Consider the following 20,774-nt stretch of genomic DNA (forward strand, 5'->3'; position numbering starts at 1 on the left):
TATTGATTGTGATGCTTACTTTTGGCATATCACATAGAAAACACAAAGAGAAATATTATATTGACAGCTTATCTACTTAGAAAATATTTGTGAACCTGTTCTTTATTTTATCTTCTTCGGTTGTTATATTATGTCTACTGGTCATTGTTAGAATATTTTTAATCATTATTTCACTGTTATGACTGTTCTATATTGAGGTATACAATAGTTTTTCATGTTAACTCTATCTCTAATCATATTTCTAATAATATTATTTAAGCAGGTCATTTTATGCCTGACATACATACACAAAGATACTAAATGAAATAGTATTTTTTGCTTATTAATATAATAAAACTATTTTCCTATTTTTATATTTTTATGATTTTTTTTCTCCAGAAACAGAGACAATAATAGGTTGCTGCATTTAAAGTATTTCATTAGATTCTAATTGTGATTAAGGACTATATTTGCAGTTCACCTTATGGGCATAGATTAAAGATGTGAAGTAGCCCACAAGGGACCTCATTAGCATGGTGATAACAAGTTAATCAGTTGTACAAAGAACAGAGAAATAATGAAACAGAAAAACAAATTTTTGATGCATTCATTATTAGATTTTCTTGGCTTTTAAAGGTTTTAAAACTATTAGGCTAATGTTTGCTGCTTTCATCTTTCTACATTATGCTATCCCAAGGGAATAGTTGTGTGCTTTCGGGTAAAACCACTGAGGGAGAGGAATCATTGGATCATTTATTTTATTGTGGCTTTTTTTCAAACCAATAAACATTTAGAAAATAAGTACTAGGAGCAAGGCACAATACTAGGCACTGGGATAAATGCAAATGCAGGCAAGAATAAAACTTGAATATTAGAAAATGCACAAAGCAAAGTGCACTTTCTATGTGAGGAGGGAGAGAAACTTTGGACAAGGATATCAGAAGAAAATTGGAAACACTAGAGTTCAGCATAAACCCCAAAAACAAAATAATAAGAGATCCACACAGAAAATGACATTCCAGGAAGAAGAAATAGAATAAAGAAAAACATAGAGGTAAAAATTGTGTTTGAAAAACATAAAGTAGAATCAAATTTCTTGGAAAGCATGGGACATGTTTAAAAAAAAAAAGGATGTAAAATTCTTAAAGAAAAACTGGCTCCAGATGGTAGAAGAAAAAATATAGTGTTAAGGAGTTTGAGTTTTCATGTCTAGTCAGTGGGTGGTCCGTTGGAGGGTGTTGCTTTTACATAAACAAGTTTTATTGTACTTCCATTTTTTAGAAGGCATATGCTCATTTTTTAAAAATGGAAAATAAAAGGAAATAAAGTTAACTTCTCTTTGTACCAAGTAGAGTTATTTGAGTCTTTTGTTCATTGAAATGATGAATAAACAGAGATACAAATGGATGATACTAAGTACATTTTTTGTTGAGGTGGTTGTTTTTATTTTTTATTTTTGGTGTGTGTGTGTATGTGTGTGCACTGGGGATTGAACCCAGGGGCTCTTAACCACTAAACTTCACCCCAGCCATTTTTTATATTTTATTTACAGACAGGGTCTAAGTCACTTAGGGTTTCACTAAATTGCTGAGACTAGCTTAGAATTTTGAATCCTCTTGCCTCAGTCTCCTGAGCCACTGGGATTACAGACATGCACCATCACACCCAGCTGGCACTAGGTTTTTGAGAATATGCTATGAGCAGTCAAAAACTAATGTGAAGAATATAAGCATGCTGCAGTTTTCTTTCCTTCTTTTTGTTTAAGTGAAAAGTAGTTCTATGAATTTTCTAATATTTGCACAATAATTTTTTTACATGTTTTCCAAGAAACTTTTCACAGCACTGTTTTGTGTTACTCCTGTTATATATCCTGTATAACAGGGATGGTATTTACATTATAGCTTCATAAAAAAATAATTAAATGATTTGTTAACAGGCAAACAACAAGCTTACACAAAGTGAGAATTAGAATTATCTCCCCCGATCATCCATTTCCTAACTACTAAATTTGCTTCAAAGACCAGAATAAAAGCATGTAATAGTAGTGTTCTATGTACTATTCATTCATATATTCATTCCAAAACATCTGTTCGTGCTAGATGCCACCACATCCTCAGGATAAGAGGCAAATCAGACATGACCTCAACCTCTGGATCCTTAGACTTTCATGGAACATTCATAGTAAATATAAAAGTGAATATTCAACAGAAATCTTCCCTATCATGGATGGCACTGGGCCTGTTTCAAAACAGCTTCTTCTCTCGGGAGAGACATGAATCAGGGTAAAGCAAAACTTCTGATTCCTCTTCTCATGGCTTGCTCATGCCAAAGAGGAGAAATAACTTCTCTAATAGGCTAGTTTGGAAAAAAAATAGGGCTGAATTCCCTCTAGGAGCCAGCCTGCCAAGCAGATGGGTGTGTTCTGGGTTGTTATGTATTGAGTGTCCCTGCAGAGGAAGCCTGTGGTTACATCATTGTGCCAATGAGTGGGTTAGTAAGACTGATTCAGGGGTGAAGCACTGGCAAACACACTTGACTACAAGTCCAAAGTCACGTCCCCCAATTAACTCTCAGTTAATGCAACTGACAATCTTTATTTCCTTAGGTCTTAGATCTCAGTTGGATCTACATTCCATATGGGAAAAAAATCATTTAATGGCCATCTAAACTTTTTCTCCTATTATCTCCTTACTAACAATCATTGAGAACAGATTAGAATGTTATTACCATTTTCCCAGTGAGGGAAGTGAGGCTTAAAAGGCTAAGTAGCCACATAGCTAGTTAGTGACACAGCTAGTTAGTGACAGGGGAAGACGATGAGCTAATTCTCTATGCTTGACCACAGTCAACAATAATACAAGGTGAACGGTATAAATGTCTCCAGAGATTCATGCCATGTTATTATATGTTTAATTCTATAAACAGAGAATAGTTTGTTTTCTAGTGACAAAAAAACCTCAGAGAAGGAGCAGAAAGATTTATGACAACAATTGCATTCATTACTATGACGAGGCTAACAATTTTTTAAAACTTGGGAGGAATATTCTTATTTATGAGTAATATGTCATAATTCAACCAATTCTGTTCTATATAAGATGAATTTTAGCTCATATTCTACTACTTCTTATCACTACATATAACTTCCATTTAGTAAAATAAAAAGTAATGGTTTTTCAGGGGCTGTTACCAACACCTAAATTGTGCAACCTCCACCCCCCCCCCAAAAAAAAAGAATCTGGTTTTTCAATTCAACTCAAAACTCTGCCAAATCAGACTCAGGAAAATCTGAATTTTCTATGGAATCTTATTATACTTATTATGAGAATTAGGTGAGTACAGATTAGTGCTATAGATTCATTATGGTATGTAGGAGATATTCTATAGGTTAATCACAATATAGCTCAAACAAATGTATGAAAGATGGGCTAAAGATCCTAGTCTGAAAGTTAACTTTCGTGTCAGGGAGTTCCCAAGACCACCGGCAGGTCAAATGATTTACTAGGATGCAGCATAGAGTAGCACTCAGGTGATGATTTATTAGAGCAAAAAGATATAAAGCAGTATCAGCAAAGGAAAGGGGCACATGGGCAAAGTCTAGGGAAACCAGTCACAAGCTTCCAAAGGTCCTCTCCCAAAGACTAGCACACAATGTCCTGACCTCTCCAGAAACAAACAGTGGCAATGTGTACAAAATGTTTCCAAATGTTTTCTCAGATATGCAGATGCTAATTCACAATAAGGTTGGGGGTGGCTAGGGAAGAATAGAGTTACTTTAGATTAAGTAGAGAGGAGTTAAGGGAGAGGAGAGGATCTCGGGACAGGGAGGATAGTAAATGAAACAGACATTATTTCCTTACATACATATATGACTGCCTGACCAATATGATTCTACAACATGTACAATCAGAAAAATGATAAATTATACCTCATTTATGTAAACAAAATTGCATAAATGCATCCTACTGTAATATATAACTAATTAAAACAAATTTAAAAAAAATTTTAAAGTGTTTCCAACCAAGTAAGCTCATCAGAGGGTCAGTGCCCAAGCTGTTTGTTAAGCGTTCTTCATGTAAGCAGTCTGGGCCTCATTCATACCTAAATTCCAGACACTCAGAAAATAAGCAGGTGTTTAGTATAAACCATTCTTTTATGTTAAGCAGAACCTATTAGGTTCAAGCAGAACAGGTTAAGTGTAGTGAGTCACTATTCCCAATTAATGGTGGGAAACCTAAATTCATAGATGTCAAATAAGAACCAACTTTGAACGCAGGTTTGTCTAAGGATGATTACTCTCAGACCCGCTATTAAATCTTTTCTGCATTGCTTTCAAAGAAAAAGAAATTGCATGAAAAATAGAGTTCAGTTTCACTTTATTTAGGAATCACAGAGAAAATTGATTAGGACTTTTTAATTTTTAAAGAAATCTATAAAGTTTCCTTTTCTTTTGGATTACATTTTTACTACAAAATATTGTGTCATTGAGGAGTTACACATATTATTTCTTTTATTATTAGCAGGTCAAAATTGTGCTTTTGACCTATGAAACAGCTAGCGCTCAAAATGGGATGATATCAAAACTTTATTTTCTACTTCTTACCCCGAAATACTTTTTCTTCAGCAAAGCTGTTTTGAACACACTATTTGGTTTCCAGTCATAAGAAGAATTCAATTACATTGAAAAGGAGAAAAGAATCACCAGCATTTCTATCATGAAAAGATCAGCATTATACTCCTCACTATGTATACTTCAGAAATTTGTGTATGGATTTACACATTTTTTTCTTTCCAAAGAGAATCATGGTTTCTTGATTTAACAATATGCATCCCCTCATTATTATATGTAACCTTCTGCATCTGTGTGGAGAGGTACTATAGCATATTTAGCCAAGCATCAATTTCTACATGTCAGACACTGTTCTAGGGGAAAAATTTTTTTAAAAAAAGTTGAGAATAACCTAACCGTACTCTCAAGGAGTTGACATTTGATGTTTTTCTGGGAAGGGGAGAAAAATGTTAAAAAATTAGGTATAGTAGAAAATATACAATGTGATAGTGTTATGGGCTGATTTGAAAGTTAAGTCAGGCTGACCCCATTCTGCTCAGACATCTCACCCTGCACTGGGAGTTGGCCACCCCTCCTATAGGAGCTCACTAACATAGAAGCTAACACTCCCACCCATTTGTTCCCTCACCACAATGTCTTTAAACTATGGAGCTGTTCTGAGTAGATACAAGAAGTATGAATTCTAAGAATGTTCTGTTAGTTGGTACTTCCACTTACTTGACTTATGATCTTTCTTGCCTCATCTGCCCCTCTTCTTTGTGGTTTTTCTGTTTAAATGGACCCCCCACCTCTATTCAGTGTTTGGGCTGCAGAACTGTCTGCTCTCTGCTCCCTTGGCCCTGGCCAGAATAAATCCTTTGTCTTTCTTCAAAAAGACCCAGAGTTTATGGGGCCGGGATTGTGGCTTAGTGGTAGAGTGCTCACCTAGCACTACATAAAAATAAAGGCATTGTGTTGTGTCCGTCTACGCCTAAAAAATAAATAAATAAATAAAAAGACCCAGAGTTTTATTTGAAATTTTAGAATTGCTCCTTAACAACAGAATCAGAAGAGAGACTTCCATAATTCAGGTAACAACTAAAGATCTCAAGGGAGGAAACATCGTGGTTTGAAACTTGAATGATGAGAATTAGGTCATCCTGGGCAGACCTGAAGGGAAAGCATTCCAAGAAGAAGCAACAGTCCTGGCAAAGATTTGGCACTGGGAAAAGTAGTGGCAACAGGCAAGGGAATAAATTTTATATTTCCATATTCAGGGAAAAACTTTTAAAGATTTCTAAACCAGAGAATGATGAGTTCAACTTTTAAAAGGCCACTCTGGGTGCCAAGGGTCAGCAATTTTAGGAAGAAAAGAGTCAGTGAAAAAGACTTGTAAAAATCCAAATAAGAAGGAATAGGATGTGAACTAAAAGTGATAGGAGAGATAGAATGAGCTGGTCTCAGTTGAAAAAAATTTTGGAGAAAAAGCAGGTGATATTCTTGTTGCTACTAGGTTAGTATGAAGTGTTAGGACAAAATATAAAGTTCAACCCATAAATGTTTAACTTGACCATTCATTCAAAAAAGCATTTTTATAATTTCAAACCATAGTTTTTTATCATATGTAATAAAAATTATTTCTTCTTTGTAGTTTACCAAATAGTTTTGTTCATACTGTTTTTTTATATATAGCTAATTAATTATGTAAACTCAAATCAATCTTTTCCTTTAGTTGTTTGGTAATAAGCTTATAAACTAATCCTCTACCTCCAAAATTAGTCATCTGTTATTTTTTATTGAAGTTATGCTTTCATTTTTCACATGTATATACACATCTGAAACCTATTGATGGTGAAAATGTGAATATTGAAATATTGAATACTCTTCCCACTTTCCTTGGTTGCTGCCTAGTTATCCCAGCACCATTAATTAGGTAATTCATCTTTTATCCACCGATTGAAATGCCACTTTTATACTCTACTTAACCTTATTTTATTTGGGACTATTTCTGGACTTTGGATTTTGTTCCATTTGTCTGCCTGAATATGGTCCAGCTTCAAATTATTTTCTCAAAATTATTGAACTTTTATTATATTCTTAATTATCTAATAAAAAGTCTGCCCTCATTTCTCTTGTTTTTCAAAATTATCTAGGTTACTTTCTCACATGCCTTTTTCCAAATTAACTGAGAATCATGTTGTCACATATTTTAAAAAAAGTTTGATGCATGGTAAATTACCAAGATGTCAGTTCTATATTTGTTTGAAGTTAATATAAGTCTTTGGAATATGTTAAGTTAAATCTAAGAAATTATCTAGGTGCATAATGAAACGAAGAAAGAATCATTATTTTCTCCTTTATCTTTAACATGCCCTTAAGGTAAGTTCAACTTCTTGACTTCTCTTTTTAAACAAAACTTCAGAGAGCTGTCATGTTTTGTAATAGAAACGATATTGCATCTGTTCCTTTAATTATAAACATTTAAGTTTTACAAAACCAAATTATTCATGATAGAGCACTTGGACATAATTATCCCATTCTTTTAAACTCCCAAATCACATTTCTGTTTTCTTCCAATGAAGGAAATAATCTGTAGTTGTTTCCTTTATCCTGTATTTCAAACCTGGCTCACAAATGAATGTTTAAACACTTTTTCATCCCATGAATGTTTTGGGAGTTTTTTAAAGCAATATACAATCTGAAACTGCAATTATATGGTTTTGATTTTCATTCACCTTTTAATCTTTATATATCATACTCTTCTTCTCAAGAAAGCTTTAAAGGTCTCATTATTTGCTGTGCATCACAGATACTACTTTGAAAGACAAAAATGAGTTTCAAAAACCTTGCTTTTATTCATCGGTGCACACTGCAGCATCATATCTATCTGCATAACTGTGGTTGTGAAAGAGAGCTCAGGCAGCCTGAAGAGGAGGAACTGTGAAGTCCAAATGGCAACATCAAGAAATGGATGGAAACTGGGGTTCAGTTCAAGCTTAGTAATAATCAAGGAGTTGAAATATCCTGATAGTACTTATAATCATTTAGGTGTTTTTTCATGGAGTTTGTTGACCTCTTTGATATGTTTTTATATTAATCTGACAACCCACATATTCCATGCTTACTGAACCCTTAATTCAAGGCAGAGGTATGAAATTCATAGTCATTGTCTAAGGTTTCTCCTACTTTCTCTCCTTCAGCCCAGGCTTGGCCTCTGTTTGACTCTTGATATCATCCTCATTATTTGTTTAAGTTTCTGATTCCTCTCTTGTGGAATTATCTTCATTGTTGTGTTTCTCCTATTCTTAATATTTCCTGTCATTCCTCAGTTTTCATCTTTGTGATGAGTAGATGCTTGTGCTTTCCCACTTGCTTCAGACAGTCTCAGGAAGGACTCTCCATCCTGACTAACTCCCCAGAACTCAAATACTGGCCCTAAATCATCTACTTAAAAATTATTATCAGAATTAGATAATACAATATTAATAAATATGAAGCTTTTACTTCTATGTAAAGGACATAAAAATATTAATGGCCTATTACTAGATAATAGTGTCATACAATACCCAGTGGTAAAGCAGAAACAGACTGATTCAGTAATTGCTTTATCAACTAACAGCTAAAAATGCAGTTTGGTTGGTTTTTGTTTATTTAACTGACTAAATATTTTGTGTTACAAATTGGATCAGTATAGGAACATGACTGCTGATAGCTGTTATGTTTGTTATATTTTTATATAAAACAACCTTTGCATCTGCAGAAAGGAAAGGAAGATCCATCAGAGAGAGAAGTTGAAGATAAATAAGGTTATTATACTTTCTCATGTACTATTGACAGTTCCACTTAATACCTGTTACCCTGGCATTATTAATAATCACCAGCTTCTCTCTCCATCATGGCATTGTCCAACAGAACTTTCTGTGATGATGAAAATATCCTCTATACAGGTTATATGATATAGTATATAGTGTGGGGTAATGTCTCCAAATGGAATTCAACAAATTTTATTTAAATTAAATTTAAATTTAGCCATACATAACTATTAGCCACCATATTGAACATAATGACTCTAAGATGCAATGATTTGGATAATATATGACATGGTCATCATAATTATAAGGTACATTTGATAAAGGATCTTGGAGCAGAAATAATCCAGGTGGAAAGATTGGTCTCAGAAAAGCAAAGTGACCTTCCTTCCCCACCAGCAAGAGTGACTAGGTGCACATACATGGAAATATGTTAGGTGGATGAATGAACAGTTTAGAAAATCAAATAGTCCTTAAGAGTCCAATAAAATAAGAAGTATTTTCTGAAAGCCAAGATGTGATTTAGAACCATAAATTACCTCGTATCCTAAGAAAGAACTAAAACTTCAAGTGAGAGCTAAAGCTTTCCAGTTGTGATAATGGGACCTCATGTTCTTGCCATGTTCCCTGCACCATATATGTTTTTATCATTTCTTACCTACCACAGTTCACATTTTCTATCACCTCACAAGCTGCTCTTTGTGTTCCTGACTAATTAGCATGCAACTGGTAAGGAAAGAAAGTGACCTTTTCTTGACTAATTTTCCTTCTTCAATTCAACAAGAGCCTGTGAAGTACTGTGCAATTAATAAGAATGTAAAGAGAAATAAAGGTCTCATTTTATGGTTTAAAAAAGGATTAATTTCACAAAGAGGAAACTAGTTATAATTCCGACAGTAGTTAGTATGCGTTCAGTAGCGCAGCATCTAATTGAGCCATTTTCTGTGTTTTACAAGAATGACAGAACAAGTGATTGTTCAATTTCTTTTTCCTTTTTGCATTGTGTTTGAATGTAGTTATTCATCAAATCATAATTAGGAGTGACATAGAGACCTAATTCATTACCAGAGCACTTAACTGGCACTCAATGTGTGACTTGTTTATATTTGTTCTTATTTAAGGGCAAATGGAATTAATTCACTTAAGATATGAAATGTTATTTTTAAATGCTTCAACAAATTTGGGTTTGCTCTGTTTTGACTTAAATATATTTTCCTCCACCTAATTATTCATAGAAATTTAGGTTAGTAGGTTTTGGGCTTTTATGGTGATCCAATGAGAATTAATAGTATATATTTTATTATTGTCTTGAACACATTATTTTGCAGCAGAGGTGGAAAACACTTTTTGCTTTTTTGTTTTTCACCTTTCTGAATCTCCAGACAGGCTAACAAAAAAATAACATTGCTTTCAGTGTCTCTTGTTTAAAAAAAAAATACTGGACCTAAAATCCACACAGCTGGTCTTTTCAATTTTCTTAACTACTGAATTGGATTAACTGCATGATCCAAGTCAATTGATTGTGCAGAAATCAATGGCTGAGGAGGCCAGATCTTCTTTCCTGGTTGGCCTCATTCCTAAGCCTCTGAGCATGTGATATTCACTCAGCGCACCATCAACTTTTAAAATAAATTACTTTCTAAATGCCCAAGTTATAAACTTTGATGGATGATGTTTGTCTCACTAATATCCAGTAAATGAGTAACAAATATAATTTAGAGGCTTGTGTTACAAGTAACATTTGTTAACTTTTTTCTAATTGCACTCATTATTTTGAAATCTGGATTATAGAGATATAAAGAAGAAAACAAAGTCAGCATAATTCAGTCACCTATTGTCAATGGTATGATTGATATGTGTGTATTTATATATCATTCATATACATATATCTATATATAGATATATATCTTTAGAATGTGGGGGGTTCAGAATAATGCGCCCCACAAAGATTTCCACATCTTAATCTCTGAACCCATGAATAAAATGCATGGCAAAGGAAAATTTATGATGTGGGTGGAATTAAGGCTGCTAATCAGCTGACCTTAATATAAATAGATTTTCTCTTGGATTTTCCAGTGAAGCCATCTGTACTGCCAGGAGTCCTTAAAAGTGGGAGATGCAGACAGAAACACTTAAAAGTGGAAAGAGTGGTGTGATGTGAGAGGGACTCAGCTCATTACCAGCTTTAGAGATGGAGGGAGGAGGCACGAGTTTAGTAGTGCAGTAGACCCTTAAGCTGGAAAAGGCAAGACATCGGTTACTCTCTACAGCTTCCAAAAGGGAACACAACACAACCAATTCTTAGATTTTAGTCTGGTGCCTGAATGTTGGACTTCTAACTCACAGACCTATAAGATAATATACTTGTGTTGTTTTAAGCCACCAAGATTGTGATAATGCTACACAAGAAAATGGAAAATTAATATCGTGTGTGTGTGTGTGTGTGTGTGTGTGTAGGTAACTTCACCTATATATACACATATATATGCTAAAGTAGGGACACCATCTGTATGCTATTTAACATGCTCATTCTTTTAAAAATGTTGTGAGGAATTTTATAATTATATAAAATTATAAAAGATGTTACCATCTAATTTAAATAACTCTTAAAAATTGTAAGGCCTTGAGTGTGACACACAGATCCAATTCTACCTTTTGACTCATAACAAGCACATTTTTACAGGAGTCCAATTCAGGTAATAAAATGGGTACTCCTTACTTCCTTCTCCTCATGCTTACATGAAACAATTTCATGTAAAAATTTAGGAGTAGACAGCATTCAGGGCACACATTCCTCCTCTCTCCACTCTTTCCATTGTCTTTATCTCTTGGCAGAAACAACTGACCTGCTGAGAGAGTTGGGAGGAAACATCTTTCAATGCACCATATTACTGAGAGGAAGAAACTCTAAATAAAAATTTTCTCAGTTAGTCTAGTCTTTCTTTGGCTCTCTGAGCCTCTTTCTGCCATGGGGTTAGCACACTGTGTCAAATACTTCCTGTGTGGTTAGGAAATCTGATATTCTAAGGCTTCTTGCTTACAAACTTACAATTTATCTAGACAGATCAGCTGCTGTAGGAAGAGGAATGAGGCTAGCAGAGTTGAATGCATCTTAAAAATCACTATCATTTATACAAGAGTATACTGTGGAATACTAAAATGTATTAGTTCTCTTAACATTTATTTGGGAGAGGTTTATGATGAAACTCCTCCTCCCTCTGCTTACCTTTATGAGTTCAATGATTCTTAAACCTAGCTACAAAATAATTTGTGGAACTTTTAAATCTAGCCATGCCACCTAAGAGATTGAAATTTCATTGGTCTGTGGTAGGTCTAAATTACTTGCTTAAAACACCGCCACCCCACAGGAAATTCTTAGGTGGGTCCACTATAATACCATTATCATCAACTGGCCTAAGTATTAAATTCTAAGAAGGAAATCATATGATTTTCCATAGTTAATAGGTCTTGGTGTTTTGAAAATTGTAGTAGTTAATGGCTAATTCTACTCCCATTTTAAAATTGACTTAATGTCTGCTATAGTTTGAGTGTTAACGGACCTCCCAAAAGTCCATATATTAAAGGTTGGTCCCCAGGTTGGTGCTATTGGGAATCAGTGAAGCTTTCCAGAGGTATGGCCTAGAAGGAAGCATTAAAGTCATTAAGGATGTCCCCCAAGGGTGATTGTGGGAGACTGGATCTCTTTTTTTTTTTATTTGCTTTCTGGCCATGCAGTGAGTGACTACTCTGCCACACTCTCCCACCATGATGCTTTGCTTTGTCACAAGACCAAAGCAACAGGGCCACTTAGTCATTGAATGGCATTTCAAAACTATGAGCCAAAATAGTCTTTTTCTCTTTATAATTTAATTACTTCAAGTATTTTGTTATAGTGATAGAAAACTGACTACTCATTGATCTTCTCTCTTGAGTCTTTCTTCTTATTTTCTCCCAAAATCACAACAAAAGGAAGTAAGATGAGGAGAAGCAGGGAGCTGTAAGAAAAGGCCTAAAATAGAAAAAGGTAAATGAATGGTATAGAAAAAAGAAAAAATGGGAGAGAATGGAGGTATAATGATAGAATCCAAGTGTAACTTCTGCTCCAAGTGTGTTACAAAACCAAAAGCAATAATAATTTCCTATTTGCATTTCCTCACATAGGAGTAAGATGTGATTGAATGGGTTAAACAGGATAAAATACAAAAGACTAAAAATAATTAGACACTTATTTCTATGTTTCAGTAAGTTATACCTAGTACTAGTAGTGGGAATGAACTATGCTAAAAATCCAGCTCTGTATGGAAGATGCTACCATCACCCAAGTATTCATCTGTAGTCCCTGTTTCCTTCTGCAATGTGTGCTTGTATGTGCATGAGTGTGTGTGTGTGTAGAAGGAGAGGCAGAGACAAAGACAGAAAACACAAAGAGAAAATGAGGTATTTCACATTCCTTGGTTCCATAGACTTTATGTGAGATTTTTTAAAAGTATCCTTCTCTACTGAAGACACTAATTCAATCAAAGATCTTTACACTATTCAAGTTTTATTACATGTATACAGCACAATTTTTCATATCTCTGGTTGTATATAAAGTATGTTGACACCAATTCGTATCTTCATACATGTACTTTGGATAATGATGTCTATCACATTCCACTATCCTGCCCTCCATTTCCCTCCCACTCCTCATCCCTATCTAGAATTCATCTATTCCTCCATTCTCCCCCCTCCCTACTATGAGTCATCCTCCTTATATCAGAGAAAACATTCAGCATTTGTTTTGGGGGGATTGGCTAACTTCATTTAGCATTATCTTCTCCAACGCCAACCATTTACTTGAAAATGCCATGATTTTATTCTCTTTTATTGCTGAGTAAAATTCCTTTGTGTATATATGCCACATTTTTTAATCCATTCATCCACTGAAGGGCATCCAGGTTGGCGCCACAGTTTAGCTATTGTGAATTGTGATGCTGTAAACATTGATGTGGCTGTGTCCCTATAGTATGATGTTTTTAAGTCTTGTGGGTATAGACCAAGGAGAGAGATAGCTGGGTCAAATGGTGGTTCCATTCCCAGATTTTCTAGGAATCTCCATACTGCTTTCCATATTGGCTGCACCAATTTGCAATCCTACCAGAAATGTATGATTATACATTTTTCCCCACATCCTCACCAACACTTATTGTTGTTTGTCTTCATAATAGCTGCCATTCTGACTAGAGTGAGATGATAACTTAGAGTAGTTTTGATTTGCATTTCTCTAATAGCTAGAGATGATGAACATGTTTTCATATATTTGTTGATTGTATATCCTCTTCTGTGAAGTGTCTGTTCAGGTCCTTGGCCCATTTGTTGATTGGGTTATTTGTTTTTTTTGTTTGTTTGATTTTTTTTGGTGCTTAGGTTTTTGAGTTACACTATTCAAGTTTTATTGATGACCAGTCTGGTCTTTATAAATAATGAAACTCAGAAACACAAAGCTACCATGGTCAAATCCCTACGTAGTGACCATCACGAATGAATTTTGACTTTGTACAAGTTTCTTTCTTCATATGTTAATGAAGAATATGAAGAAGTAAAAATGAGATGTGGTCAAATTGCCATGAAATATAGCAAAGAATTCTAATTCCAGCAGTTTGGAGCATGACAGCAGCTAAGGACTATAACATGGTATTAGCTCCCCTATGCAGATATAGTAAGTTGCTTGTTGCCTAGATGCTGTCATCTTGGGAACCTGGGAATCGCCTCCCTATCCCTACCCCTAATCAGCCCCTATAACTACACAAGGGCTCAAAACACTACCAGAAGTCTGTATCCTATAAAATTAGTTATTCAATTTTATAGCCAATTAATTATTTATGTCTTTGTAACAATCCAAGTATTTTTGTATAATAAATGTTGACCCACTAGTAGGTACAGATATGTTTGGAAATTTTAAGTGTTCTTAAAATTGATGAAAATTACATTTCATACATAGAGTCAAACTTAGTCAATGTTTCTTGTGTACGCATAAACCTCGAGTTCTTAAAATTTAGAAGCAGGAAAACAAATAACAACATTGGCAGTTTTAAAACTTGTCTAATTATTGTTATGTTAGGGTTTGTTGGTAAATCCTTGTGTTGTTCAAACAATATAAAAATACTCATAAAACTTTTCAGGAATTATTTTCAATATTGGAAAGATAAATTATTAAGATTATTTTGATATAAATGAACAGAGATAGGAAGAATGTGTTTTATGTAAACATGTAAGATGTATATAGAACATGTGTTGTATAAGTCCTTAATTACATACATAAATATAAAGATGTGAATGTGTCTCATGTCAAACAAGACAATGGAGGTATTAAAAATAGCTGTATAAGTATTTCTTGATTAAAATGATAATCACACATTCCCATTAATAAGATTCAAATGAGATTTATTCTACTGTAGCTAATGTGCCATTCCCACCAACTACTTGAGACTCATATCTCAAAAGCTTAATGGCTAAACCTTTAGGGATTTAATATGCCACTATGTCTTGAGAAATGAGAAAGTCATGCTTGATTAGTTTAAAAGTGAAGTGTGCATTTCTATGAGAGTATTTAGCAGACTGTGGCATATGTGTATAAAATGTCAGGATTCTTGAGTTTCATGTGAAGTCAGTGTCTTGGGATCAATTAATTTAAGATTTATTAAGAAAAAACAGAAATCTATAATTAGGTCTATTTTGAAACACACAAAAAGTATTCAATGCGGATGATAACATGTTCAACTCAATATGTACCCTCATAGAAACTGTCAAACAGCAGGAAAACATTTGATTTTTCATAGTTCCTATAGGTATCTTTGCCAGATATTACTTCTTTTGCCACATTGTGACAATCTAGTAGCTCTGTCCTGATTGCTTGGAAGTTTAATGTACTTCTATGTTAAGGCATTTACTGAATCATATTAAGAACCATGGCACTTGGGTTATAGAAGAGCTATTATTATTCTTTATTCCATTAAAGAAGTTGCTCATCTTCTTCCTATGTATTTTCCTTAGCCAGAAAAGAAAACATTGCTGTCACTTTCAGTGGGGTTTGCCTTTCATCTCACAGTGGCATTTCAGGTCTCTAAGTGGTGTCCAATTTATTTGAATTCCAAGGCCACTTCATTGAAGCATGCCTCTTTGTCAGCTGAGTGCAAGCTTCGGGTGCTCTGTACTTGGGAGCCATGCCATGAACAAAATGATAATATCAACTGTAGCCAGTCAGCTTGGAGGCAATTTCCACATATCTGCTGGAGAAAAGTTCTCAAAATTATTTAGCAGTTTAATCTACAATATTCTTGAAAGAATTCTGAGATTGCTCTCTTTGACTTTCTCAGACTATTTTTCCAACTCTATTTTTATCATATTGAAGATGCATTCTGGTGGAACTTTTTATTTCCATAACAGGTTTTTATTTAACATTTTATTTTTTAATCTTTTCTAAGTCTTAGAATTTATTATTAAAATCAAATGTTAATTAATCTTAAAATGTTGAATGAGTGTTGCTTCGCAATTTTATGATGTCCGAATCTAAGGAATAACCTAGAATTACAGCATGCGTAGCATACCACAATATAACATAATGACAACAAATTTTTCTATTTCCCTTTTTGCAATACTCATTATTTACTCATTCACTTTTAAAAGGTTCAATAGTTACAGATTATTATGTGATCAGTATATCATATTTTAAATATCCCTTCCAGTTTATGGTAAGTTATCTACAAAATTGGCCCAAATTTTCAACTGCTTCCCTGTAATGTTGTTTTGCAGCTCCACCCCTCACAGACTAGAATCTGCTTCAACATTTTCTTGAATCTGAGAAGGTTTTGTGACATGCTTTATCTAGTAGAATAAAATGGAAGTGGCAGAGTGTCTGCTTCCTGCCTAGGCCACAAAAGACTTTGGTGCATATCCATTCTCTCTTGACTCCTCTGCCTCTACCATGAGATCAAGCTCAGGTCAGTCTTCTGGAGAATGAGATAACTCTTGAAGCAGAACCAATTCATATCAGCAGTACCATCTAGACCAATTTGTCCTCACTTAACTCTGGGGACCACAGATGATAGGTAAGTCCAACCAAAATCACCACAACATGATCCAGCCAACCTATAAATTCATGATTGGAGTTTTTGTTTAGAGATAATGCAAAATGGAACATTTCCTTATGTTAGCCTAAGATATGTCAAACAATCAGGCCAAAGAGAAATCCATAGCAAAGTTAAAGCTTTATCTAGCCATAAACTCATTTTTTTTCTGAAAATACTTCTTAAAATTGTTATTTGATTTCCAAAATTAATATCTTGTGTTCAGGCATCACCAAGAAGTTTCAAAACACACCTTCAAGAAATTTGAGCTGGACTTTAAAAAAGGAAGAATTCATAAGACATAGAAGGAACAAAATAGACTCAAAGGCATAACAAGCAACATGAGTAAAGGTAAAGAAGTGAGCTTAGCTGGAATAAAGTTGCACACAGAAGCTAGTGGAAAGTAAGACTGAAAAACTGGATGTGACTAAATTGTAAAAGGTTTTCTCAGTTATGGTGTTAGTTATGCATAATATTGGGGCTCATCTTAACATAATCATATATATGTGAAATATAATTTGCTCTGCTTTAGTCCCCAGGGAAAATCCTCTTTCCCTCCCCTCTGCCTTCCCTATGTTCCCCTTTCTCTATTCTACTAGTCCTTCTTTATTTACTTATAGTTGTCTTTTAATTAGTGCTTTATAGATATGATACATAAAGGCAAAATTCACTGTGGTATATTTATATACGTATATAGCATAATTTGGTCAATTTCATTCTACCATTCCTCCATTGTCTTATTCCTCCTCCCAGAAGATTTTTAATAAAGGAATAATAATAATAGTTCAGGACACAGGGTGAATAATGGTTTAAATAATGGTGAAATTAGATATAGGAAACCAGATAAAGTGAACATTGTAAATGTCCAAAGGAAAGATGCTAAAGACTTCAAAGAAAGTGTAAGAAAGAATGAAAAGAACTAGGTTCAACGATTTTTCAGAGTTAGAATTAGCAGGATTTAAAGACTTCTAAAGTAGGTTAAGAAGGGAGGAGAGGACATAGCAAAAAACCTTGCCTTTCTCCCAGGTTTCCAGATTGAGAGATAGGGAGGATTGTGATACTTGTACCTCCATGAAAAATGTCAGAATAGAAACCTGTTACAAGAGGAAGAATAATAAAATGGCATTAACACGATAATTTGAAGTAGTTTCTGGACATACAGGTTGACATGGCAATTGAAAATAGAAGATAAAGGTAAATAAAATAACATTGCAATTCCTATCTCAGTATTGTGATAGCATGGAAAATCTGGGGTAAACCAGGGGTAATGTTAAAGTAAGCTTTTTAGTCAGCTTTTCACCATTGTGTCCAAATACCTGACAAGAACAACTTAGAGGTGTTGGCTCATGGTTTCAGAGGTTTAGTCTATGGTCTGAAGACCATAGCTCTAGGCTAAAGGTAAGGCAGAACAGCAAGGTGGAAGGCCATGGTGGAGGAAAGCAACTCAGGACATGACAGCCAGGAAGCAGAGAGAACACACACACAAACACACACACACACACACACACAGAGAGAGAGAGAGAGAGAGAGAGAGAGAGAGAGAGAGAGAGAGAGAGAGAGCACTCTGCTCACCAGGGACAAAATTGAAATCCCAAAGGCACGCCCCCAGTGACATACTTCCAGTCACACCCTACCCATCTATAGTCTATAGTTACCACCTAGTTAATCCATACAAGTGGATTAATTCACTGATTATGTTAGCTCTTGTAGCCTAATTAATTCTCTTCTGAACATTTTTACATTGTCTCACATGTAAGCTTTTGTGGAATACTTCATACCTACATGTGAAAACTGTAAGAAAAATTGAAATCAAAGAGCTAAACTCTGGTGAAATAAAAATCTAAAGGATAATCAAAGGATGAGAAGCTACCAAAGGACACATTGAAAAGCAACCTTTCAATGTGAGTTAAATTTTTGAGATAAGAATATCCTAAAAATTTGGGCTGGGAATGTGGCTCAAGCGGTAGCGCGCTCGCCTGGCATGCGCAGGGCGCTAGGTTCCACCCTCAGCACTACATAAAAATAAAATAAAGATGTTGTGTCCACCGAAAACCAAAAAATAAATATTAAAAAATTCTCTCTCTCTCTCTCTCTCTCTCTCTCTCTCTCTCTAAAAAAAAAAAAAAGAATATCCTAAAACTTAATGGTAGAATTCCTCAAAGAGGAAATGGTCAATGATGTCAAATCAAAAGATGAGTAAGATGAGGTTCAAAACGAAGCTTCACTGGCAATAAGAGGCAATAGCAGGAAGATCCTCTTCCTAGAGCACTAAACATCCCCTGCTTATTAAGGGTAACTAATGAATAATTAGGAACTAATCTGAAAAAGGAAGTATTGGCTACAATAGCAGATAGATTTGAAGTAAGCAAAAAAAAAAAAAGGAATTAGGAATTGAAGGAAGGATAAAAAGTAAAGTAAAAAGATATTTGTGCCTACTAATAAGCTGAGGAGAAGGGATTCCTATAGAACAAGCCTGGCAGTTTCAGAGAACTGATAGGGCATAGTCACTATTGTATGGGTAAAGCAGCAACATTTGAAGGTAAAAGAAGGCATCTTTCTCTCTGGGTCAGAAAGATGATGAGCATCACTATAGGAGTGTCTGGGACAGGAAATGCTAAGTTATAGGATGTCTCACCTGATCATCTTGGTTTCTCTGTGAATAAGAGTCTATTGGATGTGATTGCATTGAAAGCACAGTTAGATTCAGAATAAAAGTTTGGGCTATTTATTTTGGAAATTCAAAAAGAAGTTGGAAGGGAAAATAAAATTGATTTCCAAAGAATTCTGAAGGCTAAGCAGAGGTTTAAAAATCCTAAATTTATGGTTTTACTGATGTATAATCTGTGTGAAACCAAAAGGTAGCAACAGAAGAAGTGGATGATTGGATTCATTTAAGTGAGTACAGAAAAAAAATAGCATGGGTAAAAGCATAGAAAGTCATGATGACACTATTTTGAAGACAGACTGCAGTCAAGATAGGAGCCTGGAGTGAAGCTAGAGTGCAGCTTGTATTTATAAGGAGGATTGAAAATGCAAGGTGAAACCTCTCCAGTTCAAAACAACTTCAATTCTGCTATGTTGAAAAAATAGCCTTTACACTGGCTCTTTTCATACATATAAATTCAGATTTTTAACTCACTTATATCTATTCTACTTAAACATTAAGCTCCATTTTTCCTTTTTGAATATTTTACTACTGTATATTTTAGTAAGCACTCACGATTATAACCTGCATAAAGCATAATTTGCTTTGTTAATAAGGCACTATTTTATTTACCTTTCCCAAGCTAAGCTAAATGTCAGACATAGTTCAAGAAAATAAATCTATAAATCTCAACAGGCAGAAATGATTATTTTATTAATGCCAACTCTAACTCCAGATTAAAATCATATGGGACTGACATTGTGTACATATTTCAGATAAATTAATCTTGCTTTTTAATATCAAATACATAAGAAAAATAATTAAAGTATTTATTGCCCTTTTCTCTTTGTTTCATATACATGGACTTAGAAAACAATAATTAAACTAAATTTGCTCAACTAAAACACAGACATAATAAAAATATGAAGGTAGATAGACAGATGGGAAATAAATAGATAAACAGATGGCCATATCACTTTAGAAAAATAAAGTAAAAACTTACTTATTCAAATTACTAGTGAACATCTTTTTTTAAACTTGCACCTAAACTATAGCATTATATCATGTAAACTTTAAAATAAAAACAAAGTCTCTTTCAAGATTTTTGCTTCAGACCTTGAACAACACAAAAGGTTGCTGTGATGTGGGTGACTTTTTGTTTGTAGCATAAAAGTAATAAAATTATACAGTCAATATATTTACAAACCAAAGATATCTAGAAATTAGTTCTTCTTCCTCATTCTATTGAAGGCAACTGTAATTTTCATGGTACTGAAGCTTCCAAGGCAAACTGATAAGAAAGGATCAAAGTGAATTCAATTCTACACAGTAGCCAATATGTGCAAATAATGGGAAAATGCTGAAGGTTACCTCCAAGAAAAATTTAGGTTCCTAATGCACATTCCCCGACTTGCTTAGCTTCAGAGAAGGTTCATGGAAAGAACACAGGAGTTTGAGATTCAGGGCTATCAGGTCTCATATTTGATGGGTCAATTCAAGCTAAGAAGCAGATGCCATTAACATACCTCCCCCTGAAATCCATCAGGATCTGTTCACCCTCTGTGGCAGGACTAAGACACAGATAGATCAAGAATAGGCACTTTAACAAGATAAGAAAAGCCAGAAGCAAAAGAAATCAATCTAGTATATGTTAAAAATGTTTTTAAGTAAGGCTTGCGTGGACCTTATTA

This window comes from Marmota monax, unplaced genomic scaffold (genome assembly GCF_021218885.2).
Source record: "Marmota monax isolate L192 unplaced genomic scaffold, Marmota_monax_Labrador192_F-V1.1 WCK01_AAM20220418_F8-fsc00007, whole genome shotgun sequence".
Taxonomy (NCBI): domain Eukaryota; kingdom Metazoa; phylum Chordata; class Mammalia; order Rodentia; family Sciuridae; genus Marmota; species Marmota monax.